Raw genomic sequence first — 17868 nt, 5'->3', positions numbered from 1 at the left:
CTGCCAGACAGCCATCACAGGTGTATGGGAGGGACCACCTCAGATCCCTCCCCCCCCCCCCAGCTTCCTAAGGGATTCACCCCCCTCTCGTCATGTCCGGTGATGCCTCGCAACCCGCACGGCTTCGCCACTCTGATCTCGCAGTGAGAATGAACAATGAAGAGAACCAAAAGTAAAGCTCAATGTCAGAAAGCAAAAAGTAAGGTGAATAGAACAATATGATGTATTAACAAAGGCATATGATAATAATTAAGCTAAAGGAAGAAGTTCTAGCACTATACAGATATGTGCTTTGGGTACGTCGAGAATATTGCATCATCGAGTTCTTATCTTTTTATTGCCGAAGACATGAAGGCAGAAGAGAGAGTTGAGGGTAGAAGGTGACAAAATGTTTTTTTTAAATCAATGTGAGAGATGATAAAAACAGGGCTTTTACATTAGAGAAAAGAAGATTAACTGGAAATATGATGGATGTTTGACAACATGAAAGGGGATAGATAAAGTAGACAAAATCAGAATTTGGAGCATAGGATTAGAGAGCATAGATGCAAAGAATGAATGAATGAATGAATGAATGAACGTTTTAAGGCCATTTTCCCCACTAGGGCAGGGGTTAGCCTTGCGGGCCCCATGACAATCATGGTTCCCTGCTTGAGGCAATGTTTTTATGGCCGGATGCCTTTCCTGACGCCAACACTTGGTCGCCTCTTCCGATGCGCAGTGATACGGTGTACCTATTCTAAACCGGGGTGCACACCGGGATCATTCATCCCAGCAAGCTGGTGCTCAATTTGCCGACCTCGGAAGGATGACAGGCTGAGTCAACCCCCCTGGCGTTAATTCAGCGATCGACCGGGATTCGAACCCAGGATCCTAGGATCCCAAGCCGGCACCCTAACCGCTAAGCCAACACCAGGCTTGGATAATGCAAAGATGCTTAGCTTAGATGACGACGTACCCAAATGCATCTATGCTTAGAACATAGATGCAAAGCTAAGAAAATATTACAAAAAACAAAATGCAAAGGGATTATTATTTTTTCCTGCGAGAAGGGTTTATGTATAGAAAATAAAACAGCAATGGATTTCCCAAAAGAGCTGAGAAAGTGCAAGTTTACCAACATGAGAAACAAATGAAGCTGACGTTTCAGGCGTTGCTCTTCAGCAGAGCAGAAGGGCGAGGTGCAGGTTGAGGGAGGATTGAAATATGAAATGTCAGAGGTCAAAGGGAGGGAGGAGCCGTTAAGGGTCAAGAGGTGGGACTAACAAGGGAGGAGTGACGTCATTGAATGTCAAAGGTCGAAGACACTTGAGCTAGTCTGAGGAAGAAACATACAGTCACAGGGAGTTTCAACCATGAAATGAATACGGCAAAAAGGTAAATAAACACTAATCAAACAGAGAAAATTAATAATATATTGATAAATATGAATGAACTAGCAGGGGCCACCAGTCGCTGCCCGTGGAAAGGTGAGGGGGATTCCCGGCCCTGCCTGGGTGTTTCGGCCGTCAAAGAGTAACAACCCAACACACAAAAAAACGCACCCACAAAATTATTTATAACATTTAAAATTTTCAATGCAACACTTGTGGGAGTGTTGGAGGGGGGGGGGAGGTAGGAGGAGAGGGGTTTGATGTGATGATTGAGGGGTTTTGATGATATGCAGACGTACACAAAATACATAGAGAATTTCCTTGTGGGGAAGGGGGGTAATTTTGGGGGGAAAATTTGCTGCCCTTGACTTTAACCTGGGTAGACCCGGCACTAATGCAAAATCAGTTGGAGATTGGCCGAGTTTTTTTTCTACGATTTTCAGAACGACACAAACATACGTACAGATAGTTTTTTTTTGGGGGGGGGGGGGGGGGTAGGGGTGTAGGAGTTGGGTGTGGTAGACTAAATTCTTGCCCAGATTCTGAAGTTCCTACACATAAAACTTGGGGTTTCTAGATGTTACGGTTCGACCGTGAAAGAATGATGTACAAACGCACAAACACAAACAAACAAACACATATAAACAAACAAACAGGAACTTGAACATATTTATACAGATAAAGAAACTGAAGAAAGGGCAGGAAGTTGTAGAAAAAGTAAGACAACTCATCCGGTGCCTCCCCTCGTCCAAGGGTACAAAGTGTCAAGCTGGCACCACGGAGCTTTTTTGCGACCATGTCACTACCACAGGGTCGGCCATTGGCTTTGCAGGCTCACATTGGCCATGTGTATGCATACACATACACGTGGCTCACTCCCGGCAGATATGATTGGCTGTAGCCGGTGGTGTGGTCACTCACTACGCTGGAGTGGGCCTGTGAGGCTATATGCTCAAAAGATGGTCCTGTATAGTGTGGCCGATTTGTGTGAATGTGGAGCCTCGTGTTCTTGAGTCAATTCCCTGCCTGTTTCACTATTGTGTTCCTTCATTTGGGATTCTGTTGATGTTGAATTGTCCTCATAAACGATTCTTATTTCTTAAGACCATCTTGCTCTGCACCATGCTGCCAAGATAAAACCATTTTGGTTCATTGCACTTTTTCCCGGAGAGGATTACATTGGGTAACGCAATTACAATAATAATTAACGGTGCATTTAGAGGCTGCTGAAGCCGGACTGATAAAGACGAGCTTGATGTCGGTTCACGTCAATTATTGCATTTAATCAGCCATTCACGTGGCGTACACGAGTCCGCTGGCCTGGGTATTTACTCCCAGTCAGGGGGCTGTATGCATAACACTATTTTATCAGACGTTCAAAGTTAACTGACCTTAACAGATCTAAGTTCAGAGGATGTTGTGGTAAGTGGAGTGTTCATTTCTAAGCAGTTCAATGCTCTTTACAAGAGATAATTGTGTCACATTGTGTGTGTGCCTACAGGGAGCTGTGACAGGCAGCACAGCATACGTTGGTGAGTCCACACCATTCATTAAAAACGAGCTGAGTAAGAATGTTTTCATCTGTAAAGGATTAAAAGGGCTTGTTATGAATATTATTAGTGGGGAATGGGTCAGGGTGGGAGCCAGCTACTACTCAGACCATAAACATGAACCATGAGCTACTACTCAGACCATAAACATGAACCATATACTGTATGCTTGAATATATGACATAATATATATATATTTTTGGGATACAACATCGAGGCTCGTGTAAGAGCTAACAGAAATCACATAAAAACAAACTGACACATAAAACATAAGATAAAGGGAGCGGGAGACAAGATGGGGAGAGAGAGGGAAGCAAACAAGTACAACAGCAGGTAACAGGGACATCCGGAGATCTGTGGGAGGAAGAGGGCTTGGGGGGAAGGGGCATGGGAAAGGGGTGGGGGGTGGGAGAGGTAGAAAACACATGGACACTGCTAGGACTTCCAGGAAAGAAGTTGGTATTTCAAAAAAGTGGATCTGGGGTGAATCAGCGGGGGTAGAAAAGATCAAGGATTTGGATGGGGGAAGATAAGATGCTGGTGAACATGTTTTAAAGACCTGGAGGGAGGAGTGGGATTGAAGAGAGTTAGGGAGTTTGTTCCAGAGGCGGGAGAAAAGAGGAATGAAAGAGTGAAGGTGAGCAGAGAGTCTTGATTTTGGCAGTTTCACCGTAAGAGGGTTGCTGGCAGATCTTGTGCGACCTGTCGGGAATATTTGTGGGACAGAGCACAGATAGAGCTGGGGGGAGCAAGGCCGGAGAGGAGTCAGTAGAAGACAGAAAGACCACCAACCTGCCTGCGGTGAGTGAGTGAAAGGCCCTCGGAGTTAGCTTCATCACGGGAGATTCCAATGATTCTGAAAGCTTTGGTTTCAACAGCGTGAAGGCGAGCTAGGTGTGAGGCAGGCGCACCGGCCCAGAGGGGAGAGCAGTATTCCATTGAGCTGCGGATGAAAGCCTTGAATGTGGTGAGGAGCTCAGGTGTGCCAAGGAAGGACTTCGCACGATGGAGGATGCCCAGTCGGTGACTGGCTTTGGAGGCCAACTTGGAAATGTGGTTTTCCCAGGAAAGATCATGGCAGATAGTGAGACCCAAAAGCTTGAGTGACAGAACTTCTTGGAGAGGATTGTTCAGAAAGTGGATGGGAGGGTTGTCCAGTCGGGCTTTTCGGAGAGACATCGTAAGAGTATGAGATTTGTCAGGATTGAAAGACATGTTCCACTTGTTTGACCAGTTTGTGATTTTGTCCAGGTCTGCAGAGAGTGAGGAGGCTGCAGACTGCCGATCTGAGGGATGAGGTATGGAGTGGCAGAGAGTTGAGTCATCACCAAAGAGATAGAGAGGATTTTCCAGAGTGTCGGAGAGATCATTGATGAAGACCAGAAAAAGCACAGGGCCCAGAACACTGCCTTGGGGAACTCCAAGGCAGTGTTCTGGCCCTCGGAGTTAGCTTCACCATGGAGAGACACTCCGAGGATTCACTCATCATGTATAGATTTGTCTGCCCAAGCAATTTTGTGCTTTATTCTCTATTAATTTAATAAGAATATTGCTTACAGAGAAGGTGTATGGTGAAATGACCAAAAGTACATCAGTGAGACCTTGCCACATTTTAATTATACGACAGATAACTCTGAAACTAGACTTTGCAGTTACCAACAACTTATCAGTTTAAATTGTACAACTGGCACTCAATCTCCCAAAATGTTGCAAATATACGAATGCCAATTACATGTCTTATACTTCAGCTAATGAGCTGTCATAACATTTCAACACGCTGGTTTTAATTTTAATCTCCCTCGAAGGGTCAAAGGACTGCAATGTAAAAATGCCAGTATTTTAGTGGTGAAACCATCTGGCAAATTACAAAACCCCCAAATCCCTCTCTGCACCAGCTTACAGATCAATACTTGCTTTGTGATGACCCTCATGGTCTGCAATTACCGAACTTGCACATAGATCCTACGCTAGTTTCCTTTCACCCTATTGCTTCAACTCATCCACCAATTGTCCTAATTCCAGGTGCCCACTCCCCCTTTTTATCATATCATCCAGCTTCAGTTCCCTAGCTGCCTTTTTTGTTCCCACAAGGCCCGTGCAGCTTGAGTTAGAGCAGTCTTTAATGAGTCCTCTGGGGAATAATCACAAGCTACTCACTTACCAATTTTTTTTCTCCATGCTCCCCCACATTTTGCCTCACCCGTTTATGCTGAACCACAGCCAAAGGCACCACCACGACTCGTTATATGATTATCGTTTATAACATTTCATGGTTATTATTTCATCAATTTAAGTTACCTGCTTCCAGAAAGTGCTAGCACCTTCCAAATTCATAAGCTCAGTTGGCCTACTGTACCTAAATATATTTGGAACAATTTTATGCAATGGCAAAGCATAATAAATTGGAGTCCTAGATTGTAGGACAACAAAGCACAACTAGAACGGCACTCAGTAGAGCGCATACTCCCGCCGTGGGTCAAGTTGGAATAGTACGATTTCACAAAGGTTTGACGGAGTAGTTCATTGACAACACAAGACAAGGCAACACAAGACAGACACTGCACAGATATATATTTAGAATATATAGAAGATAATGTTAAAAAAGAAAACAAGGCAATTTCACTTACATTTTCGGATTCAGCGTTCAATTCTATACAAGTGAGTGTATTTTGAGGCATGTGTGACTTCAAATAAAATTGTAAGCCAGGAAAACGTTCGTTTCATTCCTTAGGGATACAACATGTAAAACTGGCCCAAACGTCAAAACAAAACTCGCTCATTTTAAGTCGTACAAGCTAATGCGATCACTCATTCTTTTGGGAAGAATCCCGTGCGCATGCTTGTAACACTTATAAGTCATCTAAGTCTTTATAAGTTCATCAAATACTGACACTGCGATTGACATTCGCTGAGGTAAATGTCGATATCTCTTCTGAGGTAAAAACAAAACAAACAAAAAAACAGTTTTAAAGCATTATACTATCAAATGATACATTTTATGAAACGGGGAAACATAATACACACTTTGGTGGTTTTAAAATGACAGAATATGTCGTTATTAGAAAAGAAAAAAATGAACATGGAAGACGACGCTGCTAATAAAAATACACCGCTCTAACGCATAACCACGAGTTTAAACTACATTTACAACAAATATGAAAACTATTTTCATATCACAATGTTAAATATAGAATATATAGAAGATAATGTAAAAAAAAAAATGAGCCCTATCTTCCAATGGTAAAAAAAATCCTTCAAAAAATTCCTGGATCTGGAATAATATCCTGAGCTTCACCAAAAACTAATCAATTCTTCCTTATCCCAAGGGCAATCATCCCACCAACTTTCATCCAAATCCGTTCAGAACTTTTCCAGATATCTTGTTCACAAACACACGAGCACACACACGAACACGCACACACACACACACGCACACACACACACGAACACACACACACACACACGAACACACAAGGACACGAGCGAATGCATTACTCCCTGGCGGGAGTAATAAAATAACAAGCATTTGATCGTAAATTGTAGTAAGGAGAACATGCAGCGTACAATATTCCTGCCCACAAATCTCCCTCGTATCCTGTGAGAAGGCAAGAATGGATAAAAATTGTGCAGAACGGTCCGAATGGATTTCACCAAACCACCTGTCACAAACAAGTGCAACATGATATGATCAGAGCATTTAACTTGAAATCTAGACAGGCACTCTTGATCGCTTCTCACACATCTTACATGGGACACGAACCAGCTCACATGGCTGACACATGCATTTGCAAATCACATTCTGTGCAATAATTGGGTAATTCATGTTTCAATACACAATACCGTTGTTGCATGTAACACAATACACAATACCGTTGTTGCATGTAACACAATACACAATACCGTTGTTGCATGTAACACAATACACAATACCGTTGTTGCATGTAACACAATACACAATACCGTTGTTGCATGTAACACAATTCACAATACCGTTGTTGCATGTAACACAATACACAATACCGTTGTTGCATGTAACATGTGCATTTCAAGCGTAAGCTTATCTTGAATGCATATGCAAATTAACCTTTAAGGTAGTTATTTTCCACTTTGTGCTTACTTCACATACCTGAGATTCCTTCTTATTTCACCAATTCTATGAATTTCTCCATTGTTGCGACATTTTGGCTGTTGTGAAGTCATTTGCATCGTTAGATGGGGCACAAACATTCTGCATAATGTGCTGCATTACCTCCGCCACCGAAGGTCTGTTTGTCTGTCTGTTTTTGAACAGGATAGCTTAAAAAGTGGTAGAGGATTAGGACGAAATTTGGTTGAGAGGTTAGGTGTGTGACAAGGACGAAATGATTCGATTTTGGTGAAGATCCGAATCCAGATCCGGATCAGATAAATTTTTAACTGATTCTTCACCATTGGGAGATGGGGCCAAAACGATATTTCGCACGATATCTCAAAAAGTTGTGGATGGGTTTGGACGAAACTTGGTGGACAGGTCGGGTGTCTGACAAGGACAAATCGGTTCGATTTTGGTGAAGATCTGAATATGGATTCGGACATGATCTGAATTATTTGATTTTTAAGTGATTCTTCACCATTGAGAGATCGGATGAAAAGTGATAAATAACACGATATTTAAAAAAGTTATGGACGAGTTATGACTGAACTTGGTGGACGAGTTAGTTAGGTGACAAGAACAAGCCAATCCGATTTTGGTTCAGGTCCGAATCCAGGTCTGGCCTAGCATTGGGATACAAAACAAACTATTCAGCCTGGCGGAGGTATGCACTCTACTGAGTGCCATTCTAGTTAGCTAGGGTGACGGCTGATGTGGGATTGTGGAAGGGGGAGGGGAGTGTGGGGTGGTCGTGGGTATTGTTAGCTAGGGTGACGGTTGATGTGGGATTGTGGAAGGGGGAGGGGAGTGTGGGGTGGTCGTGGGTATTGTTAGCTAGGGTGACTGTTGATGTGGGATTGTGGAAGGGGGAGGGGAGTGTGGGGTGGTCGTGGGTATTGTTTGCTAGGGTGACTGTTGATGGGTAATTGCGGGGGGATTGTGGAGGGGGGGTGGGGTGGTCATGGTTATTGTTAGCTAGGGGTTTTGAGCTCTTCAGATGCGTAGAGCAAAGTGGCAGCAATGTTAGTCAGCACATCCATCGAGGTGAGATCGGTCGCGGCAAAGCAACACAGATGTTTGATTCGCCACTCACATCGCCCATGCCCAATGCTGGTAGCTCGGCAGAGATGGTGTTACAGATTTGTGCGATGGTTGTTTCTTCCGCTTTGTCAAGGGCTTGACATCCTCTCTCAATCGTGGTGGATAACCACAAGATCTAGCCATCTCTGTTGTTTCATAACAGTGCTCTATTAAATGCTCCAAACACAAAAGTGAACATTTTGTAGGCCCAATTCACACTCGGATATTTCGGACAAATCTTGTCCAATTTCTAGCAACCCTCGGATCTTTCAGACATTGGTGACTGGTGCAGTATGAAACCATCTCAGTTTATATTACTACAACCATCAAGGACGCATCAACCCGGCATATTTGTATAAATTCGAAAATTATACGCTGTTTGAGTTCAATCGTACCACGATGTAATCTGTAAACAATACGGAAGAGGCGATCGCCATCCTGGTGCGAAGTCACGGCAATTTTGTGAGGAAGAAGATTTAGGCTTTTATTTGCAAAATTACCACTTTTAAATCAGCAATCGAAAAGAGACGCATCATGTCTATTTTTGTATGATATCAAGGGATAGACTTGCGCCAAGGTGGTCTGAGCGTTTGGGTTCCCCTTTAAAGACCCAAAAGAGCCAAAATTCGTAAGGCTGAGGCTTCAGACTTTGGCATGCGCACGAGGCTGTACCACCAAATAAACTGTTCCAACCCGTCATTTTTGGCAGGCTTTTCTACTGGAGTAGTAATAATAATTGGCAATGATAATGATAATGACATGGCTCCCCCTGCCGCTCCCATAGGGAACGGGTGTACTAGTATTTCAAATTTACATGTTTCAATATACTGCTATTTTTAAAAACTCATCCCATCTACAATCTTTTTTTTGCCTGTTCCACCAGTTCCCTTTTTGGTGTGTGTGTGATCTGTTATTTTTTTCTTCCTGTTCCCCTCATCTCCTTCTAACTCCCAGCTGATCACAGATGAAGGTGAATGGGGCTGTGAGGTTGGCTGATAACCTGCCCACAGCAAATGCCATTCTTGTTCCCCGAAAAATTACCATTCCTTCTGCAGTGATCGTGCGCTGCGTAAACGTCGCCAACACTGAGGAAACGTCAGTGTCATAAGTAACGAAAAGACATTTCTACGTTTCAAGTGTTACAAGAAGCTCTTCCATGAACTATGATGTAGATAAATAAAAAAAACTAGATGGTATTCTTAGTATACTCACCTTGCACAGTCAACTGGTGCGAGCCAACTCTTTTTTTTTTTCAAGGTTTTTTTTCTTTGATCCAATATGGCTGCCAGACCACATGAACGATTACATCATAAATTTTTATTCTCTAATATAATTGTTGCATAGATCACACTCAATAAATTTCAAACTGATCGGACTAAGCATAGTCCATGTCACATTATGACGTAATAATTACGACACCAATGACGGCATCGTTAACAACACCTATTCCCCATGTGGAGTTCTTTACAATGAGCCATGTTTCAATTTTTTCCATCGAGCAGTTTGAGATATAGAGGTGTAACGTTTTTCAGTTTTTCCAAGATGGCGCCTGTACCATGTGACCTATTACATCATAATTATCATTCAAATATTCTACAGGAGGAGGCGCTTCTATGGTGACAATTTCGTGTACATCAGACCAACAGTTGCAGAGAAAAACAATTCATATTGATCGAATCAAGCATTGTACTTGTCGAATTATGACGTCACAATGAAGGCAGCGATGGCATCATCACTAACACATCTTATTCCCAATCGGGGATACTTTACAATGAGCCATGTTTCAATTTCTTCCATGGAGCGGTTTCAGAGATATGGAGGCACAACATTTTTCGATTTTTCCAACATGGCGCCTGTACCACGTGACATATGACATCATAATAATTATTAGAATATTCCACAGGTGGAGGCGCTCCTATGGTACAAATTTCGTGTCCACCGGACAAACAGTTGCAGAGGAATTTTGTTTTCATACTGATGAGATCAAGCATTGTACTTGTCGAATTATGATGTCATAATGAAGGCACCTATGGAGTCATCATCGTCATATCTTATTCCCCATGGTGAGTACTTGAAAATGAGCCTCGTTTCAATTTTTTCCATTGAGCGGTTTGGGAGATATAATGGTGTAACGTTTTTCCAAGATGGCGTCCGTATCACGTGACCTATGACGTCATAATTATGAATAAACAAGACTAAAAGTCTAACAGCGGCGTAGCCAGGCTTGTAAAATATTATAAAGCACAAACACACCTGATTAGCTTTTTAAACAGTCGGTAATGCTGTATATAACATTAAAGAAAGAAATTTGGAGGAATCTCGACATCCATGAGGTAAGTTTTACTTACAGAACTGAGCGAAGATCTACTGTAATCTATATACCCCACAAGAGTTGGAGGTGTGCTCATTTACCAAGCAGCTAGCTAGCGCTTGCCAAGCCAGCCGTTCCTTAAGGATTTTGAATGGAGTGCTTGCTCGAATGCTTTAACCAATTGGTGATCTCTCCACAAGAAACTTGGTAAATGAACACACACCCAATATTCTTGAGACCCGACCATAGATAGACTGTAATCTATATACCCCAAAGAGGAATGACCTTTCCTGCCGCTCTCGAAGTGAGCGGGTGTTTACGCCGTAATGACATCATATATGTAATGACGTAGCATGACGGCCGGACACAAAACTGCCGCTACTTTAATATATATATAAGATATACAGTATATTTAACCTCCAGTAACGTTGCAGTCACTTCAAAGGGATTAGTCTTACAATTAGATTTACTCGAATAATAACGTTACGTTATTATTACGAAAATTATATTATTTTTTAAAAACCGAGGTGAATTCTTTACTTCCGCGGTTACACCGCTTCAATCCATCAACTTTTCATTCATGACATTGGGATTAAAGTGTTATGGTTATATTTACTATAATAATAATATTATTATTATTACGAAAACGATACTACTGAAACGATACCACTGTATTAAGAAACCTGGGTTTAATTTGTCTGAAGCGGACGGTGAGCCATAACGCCGAAGGCCGATACATACCGGATTGTTGGAAGAGCCGTAACGCCGATGCTTTGATATTTGATGGTCATTTTAACAATCGTTTTTTTTGTGTTTCACACTGAATGAAAAACGTAAAGGTAGAGCATGGCGATTGTGATATATGACAGGTTTGACGATATGTCCTGCATGAACGGCATATAAATCAAAATGGCGGTGCATGGAGAGTCAGCTGCAGCACCGCCGTAATGACATCAGATGTAATCACATCACCCTGTCATGTGAACAGATTCTCAGCTCTGATTGGTATACGTTTGAGGGGACATACATACATACATACATACAGACGGACAAACACTGTTATAAACAGCTCTGCCCGATGGGCTACGCCGTAAAAAAAATTATATAGGCAGAGGTGCTCCTATGTAAAAATTTTGTGTCAATCGGACCAACGGTTGCCGAGAAAATGATTTTTTTTTTAACGCAGACACACGTATGCCACACCTACACACGTACGCAACTGAATGCCTAACCCTGCTTTTAGCATTGCAAGCGCAGGGTAATAAAGAAATAAATATAGCTGAGTCCATACAACGAAGGTATTATTTGACTGTTTGTAGAGAGAGGAGGGAGGGGGAGTCTGAATTCACTTTCCGAGAACACGACGTGCTTAAAATACGTGCACCATGTGAATACATTTTCCACGTGAAAAAGTTGAAAGCATTGTCAGCGTGTGCTTGCGTATGTCTTGTGAAACTTGTGTAAGCCTTTATGTCATGCCATTGCCACACAGACCTTGCCAAAAGACTACAAGTGAGATGGACGTTAAAGCTAATGGAAAAGTAAGTTTAAGTAAAAAGGAAATAGTTAATGTTGACTGTCTTCATTCAGTTTGACATTTTAAGTTAAAAAAAGATGTATAACTTTGCCACAAATGTGGCAATGTGGCAATGTGTCTATAATTCCAGCAATCTCTGTGTGTGTGTGTGTGTGTCTGTGTGTGTGTGTGTGTGTCTGTGTGTGTGTTTGTTTGTCTGTGACCGCTGTTTCTCGACAACCACGGGTCCGATATACTTGAAACTTGCCAGGTATATTGCTGGGGACCCGAGGATGTGCCTTTTCAAGGTTTTAAATTAATCGCAGAAGTAGTTACCGAGCTATGTCCAAAAAACGATTCAACCAATCAGAGAGCAGCGAGCTATCACGTGTGCCGAACGTGGCGAACACACTCTGCCTCGGATGGCACATTTGAGAGCGTATTCATTTATTTCCCGTCGGCAAACTATGTTGGCGCTATGTTGGCGTTAAACGATGTTTTAAAACTAATTAAAACTAATTTGCGATTCTTTCGCTTTCCTGCGATATGCGACCTTCCGGAGCTCCTGTGAGAGCGTGCGCCATTACGGATAGTAATTCAATTAAAAACATAAAAACATTGTCCCAATTCAGTCAGAGCGAAGGGCGTTGTTTTAAGCGAAGAGCGTTTTATTTTTCCCCTAAAATTCAGTCGCCGGACGGTGAAAGCTTTTTTTTGGGGGCAGCTACTGGCAGCCACGTACGGCCAATCACAGGACACGTTGTTGTGTCGACGTGCCGTGTTGTTTTCCCTCGCGGTTTGGAATGTTTTTCCTTTTCATTTTTTTCCCTCTTCTCTTTCTCCTTTTCCTTGCGATTAAATTGCAAAAAGCCAAAATACGTTGGCGAAAATTGAATAGTTGGGCATTAATAGATAGATAGATAGATATGCGATATGCGAACTTCCGGACACTCGGACAGTGAAGACGTCACTTCCGGCCTTACGAAAGTGCCGACTTACTGTCTCGATTGTATCTTCCCACTGTCTTATTGTTACATCAACTTTTCTATCTTATCTATACTTACCGTCTATATACTTACTGTCTATCTTATAGATAGATTGTAGATAAAGACAATGCCCCAATCGAGTCGTCGTTTACGAGAACGAAGGAACGAAGCTGCACGTAGTGCACGATTTTGGCAAGGAACGGGCACCCACGTACGGGCACGTCCTAGTATTCTAAATTAAGTTAAATGGCTCCTTGTATGGCAATCTGTCATGAGTTTGCTGATGAAATATGTTCTTGCATGCTGCCTTGCAAGTAGTGGTGAAACTTAAAAACCTACAATATATATATATATACAGACGGCATTTAATATGGAATATTTTTTTTGTGGGGGTGAACTTACTTTTCAAGATGACTTCGAACCAAAAGTTCATTGGAATTATGTTGAAATTATTCTAGATTTTGTTAATGTGACCTTTAAAAGAAACAAAAAACACATTTGACATTTCGAAGCAAATAAATTGATCCTTGAAAGTGATGTAAACTGATATCGAACTCAATTCACGGACAGTACTGTGTTAAACTTCTGTGCATTTTCCAGAATTATCTCTTTATTTTGCACATTAGCCAAAAATTTATTTTAACAAAAACAAAAGTTAAATTACGACTGGGATTACGGACAGTAAAAATACAGTTCAGTACTTCGTGTAACCCCCACGAGCATTCAGGAGAACACGCACACGTTGAGGCATGCTGTTCACGAGATTTGCCAAGGTTTGGACAGGAATCGCTTGCCATGCAGTTACAATAGCCTGTTGTAATTCACGCACAGGGGCAGGCTGCTGGTCCAAGTTGTCGATTTGACGCGTTAATTCTGCCCACAAGTTCTCTATCGGATTCATATCCGGGGACATGGCAAGCCACTCCATATGCTCTACACCATGGGCAGCAAGAAAGTGTTGGATCATGCGAGCATGATGAGGCCGTGCATTGTCATCTTGGAAGACAAAGTTTCCTCGAAAGGCTGCACGAACAAATTGAAGCAATGTTTCTTCCAGAATGGCCCTGTGCTTGAACTGGTTCAGGTTTCCATTCAGAACAGCCAGGTCAGTTTTGACCCCTGCATGAAAAGCAGCCCAAACGGTCACCCCACCACCTCCAGCTTGGACTCTTGGCACTATAAAATCTTCGTTGTAGGCTTCATGCACTCGTCTGCGCACTCGGACGCGGCCATATTGACGATAGACCAGAAATCTAGACTTGTCACTGAAGATCACGTGATTCCAGTGTCCTGGCTGCCATTGACGGTGCTCTCTGGCCCACTGCAATCGGCGCTGGCGGTGTTGTCTGGTCAGACGTGGCTTTCTCAGGGGACGCCTGGCACGATAGCCTGCTTGAACCAGTCGTTGGTTGACTAGCCTTCTGGATACAGGCACATTTGTCAGTTGCTGCCACTCAGCCCTAAGCCGATTAGCTGACTTGGTACGGCCATTGCGGACTAACCGGTGCAGCTGGGGATCATCCCTCCTTGTGGTTCTGCGGGGACGTCCTGACCTCGGTATTGGAGTCAGGACACCCCTCTGAGCATTTCGTTTCAGGATCTTTGACACCTGACCTTGAGTGATGCCATACTGCCGAGCAATAGCACGCTGTTTCATGTCGGAATTTCGTAAAGCCACCACTAAATGAGAAACAGCATTGTCGAGTTGACGGACCATCTCCAGGGGAAGCGGCAATAACTTTTGTAGATGTGCAGCAGTTGTTTTCCACTAAGACAGAACGCAACAACCCTTATATACCCGATTGTGAAGCCAATCGTCAAATGTACCTGTCTGTACATTTTGTCACGCCACCTGTGATATAATCCTGTTATTGACTTCTTGCTGCGACAGACAATCAGTGACATGGTTCTTTTAACAAAGAAATCACTGAAGCGTAAAAGAAACTCACCAGATTGATATACCGAGTTCAGAAAGTAAACCCAAGTCAAGAAAGAAAAAATATTCCATATTAAATGCCAAGTCTGTATTTGCGTGTATGTTAAATAATGCTGATCAGACACATTAAAATCAATTCTATTTCTTAATTCACTATCAAAGATTATATCCGCTATTCTGTTCCAGCCCATGTGTACCCCTAAGACACCAACAAAGGTGCAGCATGCGGCAGCTGTCGTGCCAATAAGTTTGTGGCATAATTGGCCACTTCATTTCCATATCAAAGGAGGCATAGGCTGAGGCTCAGGCCTGCTGTTCTCTCCTTCACCTTGCCACCCTCTCCACTTAGCCAATGCTCCTTCGTACAATCCCAACTTGTTTACTTTCCTTAACGTTTCTTGTTCCACTAATTTCTTTCAACTGTATGGGTAACTCATGTACCATGTTGAATGAGATTGTTAAATTAATTCCAGATACTATAATAATAATGCATCTTCCATTTCTATTCAATTATGGTAATTTGACAATGAAATGGATATGTAGTCCAACAATTCTGTGCAAAAAGTACAAGACATTCCAAAAGAGGACAGTATGAATATTGGGATTTGTTTCCTTAATAGTGCATGGCGGACCAAAATTAGCCTGTTTACCTTTGAGCCATCTGATCCTGAATTCCAATTATTAAAGGATTCCAATATCACCCACTCATGCATTAACAGCAGAGTGCATGGCATGTTGGAGCACGCTGCCCATTGTCTTCAACCTCTCTGTGGTCCTATTGTAGATAATTAGCAAATTAAGGGTGCCAAACATCGATGGCCATAAGTGAACTGCAGACAACCCTAATTAACAACAATCAGGCCTGTGTTACCTGTTCCATTCCTGGTGCTGGATCCAAACCCAAAGATTAGCGATATAGCATTTGGGTACTATGAAATAGGTTTTTTCTTGTCCTCTACTGCTGATTGTGAAGTCGTGTAAATTGGTTTTGTTGGGGGCGTCAGGGCACTGCAATGCCAGTGACTTCATTCCTCCATCAGTGACTGCAGTGAAGCCAGGCATGTCTGTGTGGTTTTTCAGTTACATAATTTGGACTAAACTTCGAAGATCAGCCAATGGAGGCAAAATACGCCATCTGAACGGTGGATGTCCTTTAAACGATTCAAACGAATCTCAGACTTTGACGTTTTTCTCCATCATATATGTTTTAATTTTTATACTATTTGAAATTTCTCTTTCTAACCTTATCCCTTTTTCCCCCTGTTCCGTTTCTCTTGTAAATTGATGTTGATAGACTTTTTATGTTTATTATTAGCTCACCTGTAACATAGTTCCAGGGAGCTTATGGGATGGTGCATCGTCGTGCTGATGGGATTGTGACCAAACTTGGCTAAAATAATTTTGGTATGTTGCAACTCAAGTTTGTTCATTAAAAAAAAATAAAAAAAATCGGTATCTAAGGGGGTCGACCGAGGATCAAAGTGGATCCACGTTTGAGCCCCCCAAAATAGGTATTTGCTTTCTTATCAGTAACTATACACACAATTTTGATGACACTTGACCACAACCTGAGTTTGTATAGGGCATTAAAAAAAAAAAAAAAGAGGTTTAGTGAGGTCTATGGGGTTCATATTACATTCAAGCAATATATATATATACTGTGTGTGTGTGTGTATGGTGTATGTGTATATACAGTCATGTGAAAAAGTAAGTACACCCCATGTAAAGTTTTGACTTTTTCAACATATTTCAACATACAGCTATTTGATCTTCATTTCAACAATATTGATAGATAAAGGTGATATAATATAACAAATATCATGAAACATTTACATTTTGTAGTCCATTGTATAATTTAAATAAACATAAATGCATATTTCACATGTGAAAAAGTCAGTACACCCCTACATTTATCACTACTTCAAATACCTAAAATTAGAATCAGGTGCACCAGCTCAGGTGCAAATGATTAGAACATCGTTAGAGAGGATCTTGGAGGAACTTGTCTTATTTAAACCTCAGACATTTAGTTTGGTTTGCTCTTTGTTGTTGAAGTGTGCGGCGTCACCATGACTAGATCAAAAGAGCTCTCTGAGGCCTTCAGAAAGAAGGTTATAGATGCCTACGAATCTGGGGAGGGATTTTTTAAAATCTCCAAACAATTTGAAATCAATCATTCGACTGTCCGGAAGATCATCTACAAGTGGAGAAGATTCCAAACAACTGCCAGCTTGTTCAGGCCAGGCCGTCCCAGCTAGTTCAGCCTGAGAGCAGACCGCAAGATGCTGAAAGAAGTCTCTAAGAACCCCAGAATGTCTTCACGGGACCTACAGGTAGCTCTTGCCACTATTAATGTCAAAGTGCACGAGTCTACCATTAGAAAGAGGATGCACAAATTTGATCTACATGGGAGGTGTGCCAGGAGGAAACCTTTGCTGTCCAGAAAGAACATCAGGACAAGACTAAAGTTTGCCAATGAACACCAAGGCAAAGACCAGCACTTCTGGAACAATGTGCTCTGGACAGATGAGTCAAAGGTAGAGCTATTTGGCCACAGTACCAGAAGACATGTTTAGCGAAAACCAAAGACAGCATTTGAACACAAGAACCTGATACCAACTGCAAAGCATGGTGGTGGAAATATTATTGTTTGGGGCAGCTTTGCTGCATCAGGGCCTGGGCAGCTCACCATCATAGAATCCACTATGAATTCTTCATTGTAGCAGAGGGTGCTTGAGGATAATGTGAGGCCATCTGTTGGAAAGTTGAAGCTCAACCGAAGGTCGACCTTGCAACATGACAATGACCCTAAACATACCAGTAAATCCACCCAGGAATGGCTGAAAAGAAAGAAATGGAGGGTTCTGGAATGGCCAAGTCAAAGCCCGGATCTAAATCCCATCGAGATGTTGTGGGGGATTTGAAACGAGCTGTGCATGCAAGAAACCCTCAAAGATCGCACAGCTGAAAGAATTCTGCATGGA

General features: G+C 42.2%; 1 protein-coding gene and 1 long non-coding RNA gene across 2 annotated transcripts in view; one reads left to right on the top strand and one right to left on the bottom strand.

The window, feature by feature from the left end:
• Positions 1-17868, bottom strand: part of LOC137416273 (uncharacterized) — a 76790-nt gene that overhangs the window by 30738 nt on the left and 28184 nt on the right. The gene's annotated exons all lie outside the window — the stretch shown is intronic.
• LOC137416259 (uncharacterized) lies at positions 126-9153 on the top strand. Its single transcript, XR_010982239.1, has 3 exons — positions 126-199; positions 2875-2905; positions 9090-9153. It is a non-coding gene; the product is annotated as an uncharacterized LOC137416259 (long non-coding RNA).

Source organism: Myxine glutinosa, chromosome 11 (genome assembly GCF_964187855.1).
Source record: "Myxine glutinosa chromosome 11, kmMyxGlut1.1, whole genome shotgun sequence".
NCBI lineage: Eukaryota > Metazoa > Chordata > Myxini > Myxiniformes > Myxinidae > Myxine > Myxine glutinosa.
The sequence above is the reverse complement of the archived record's forward strand: the minus strand, read 5'-3'. Positions and strand labels throughout refer to the sequence as shown.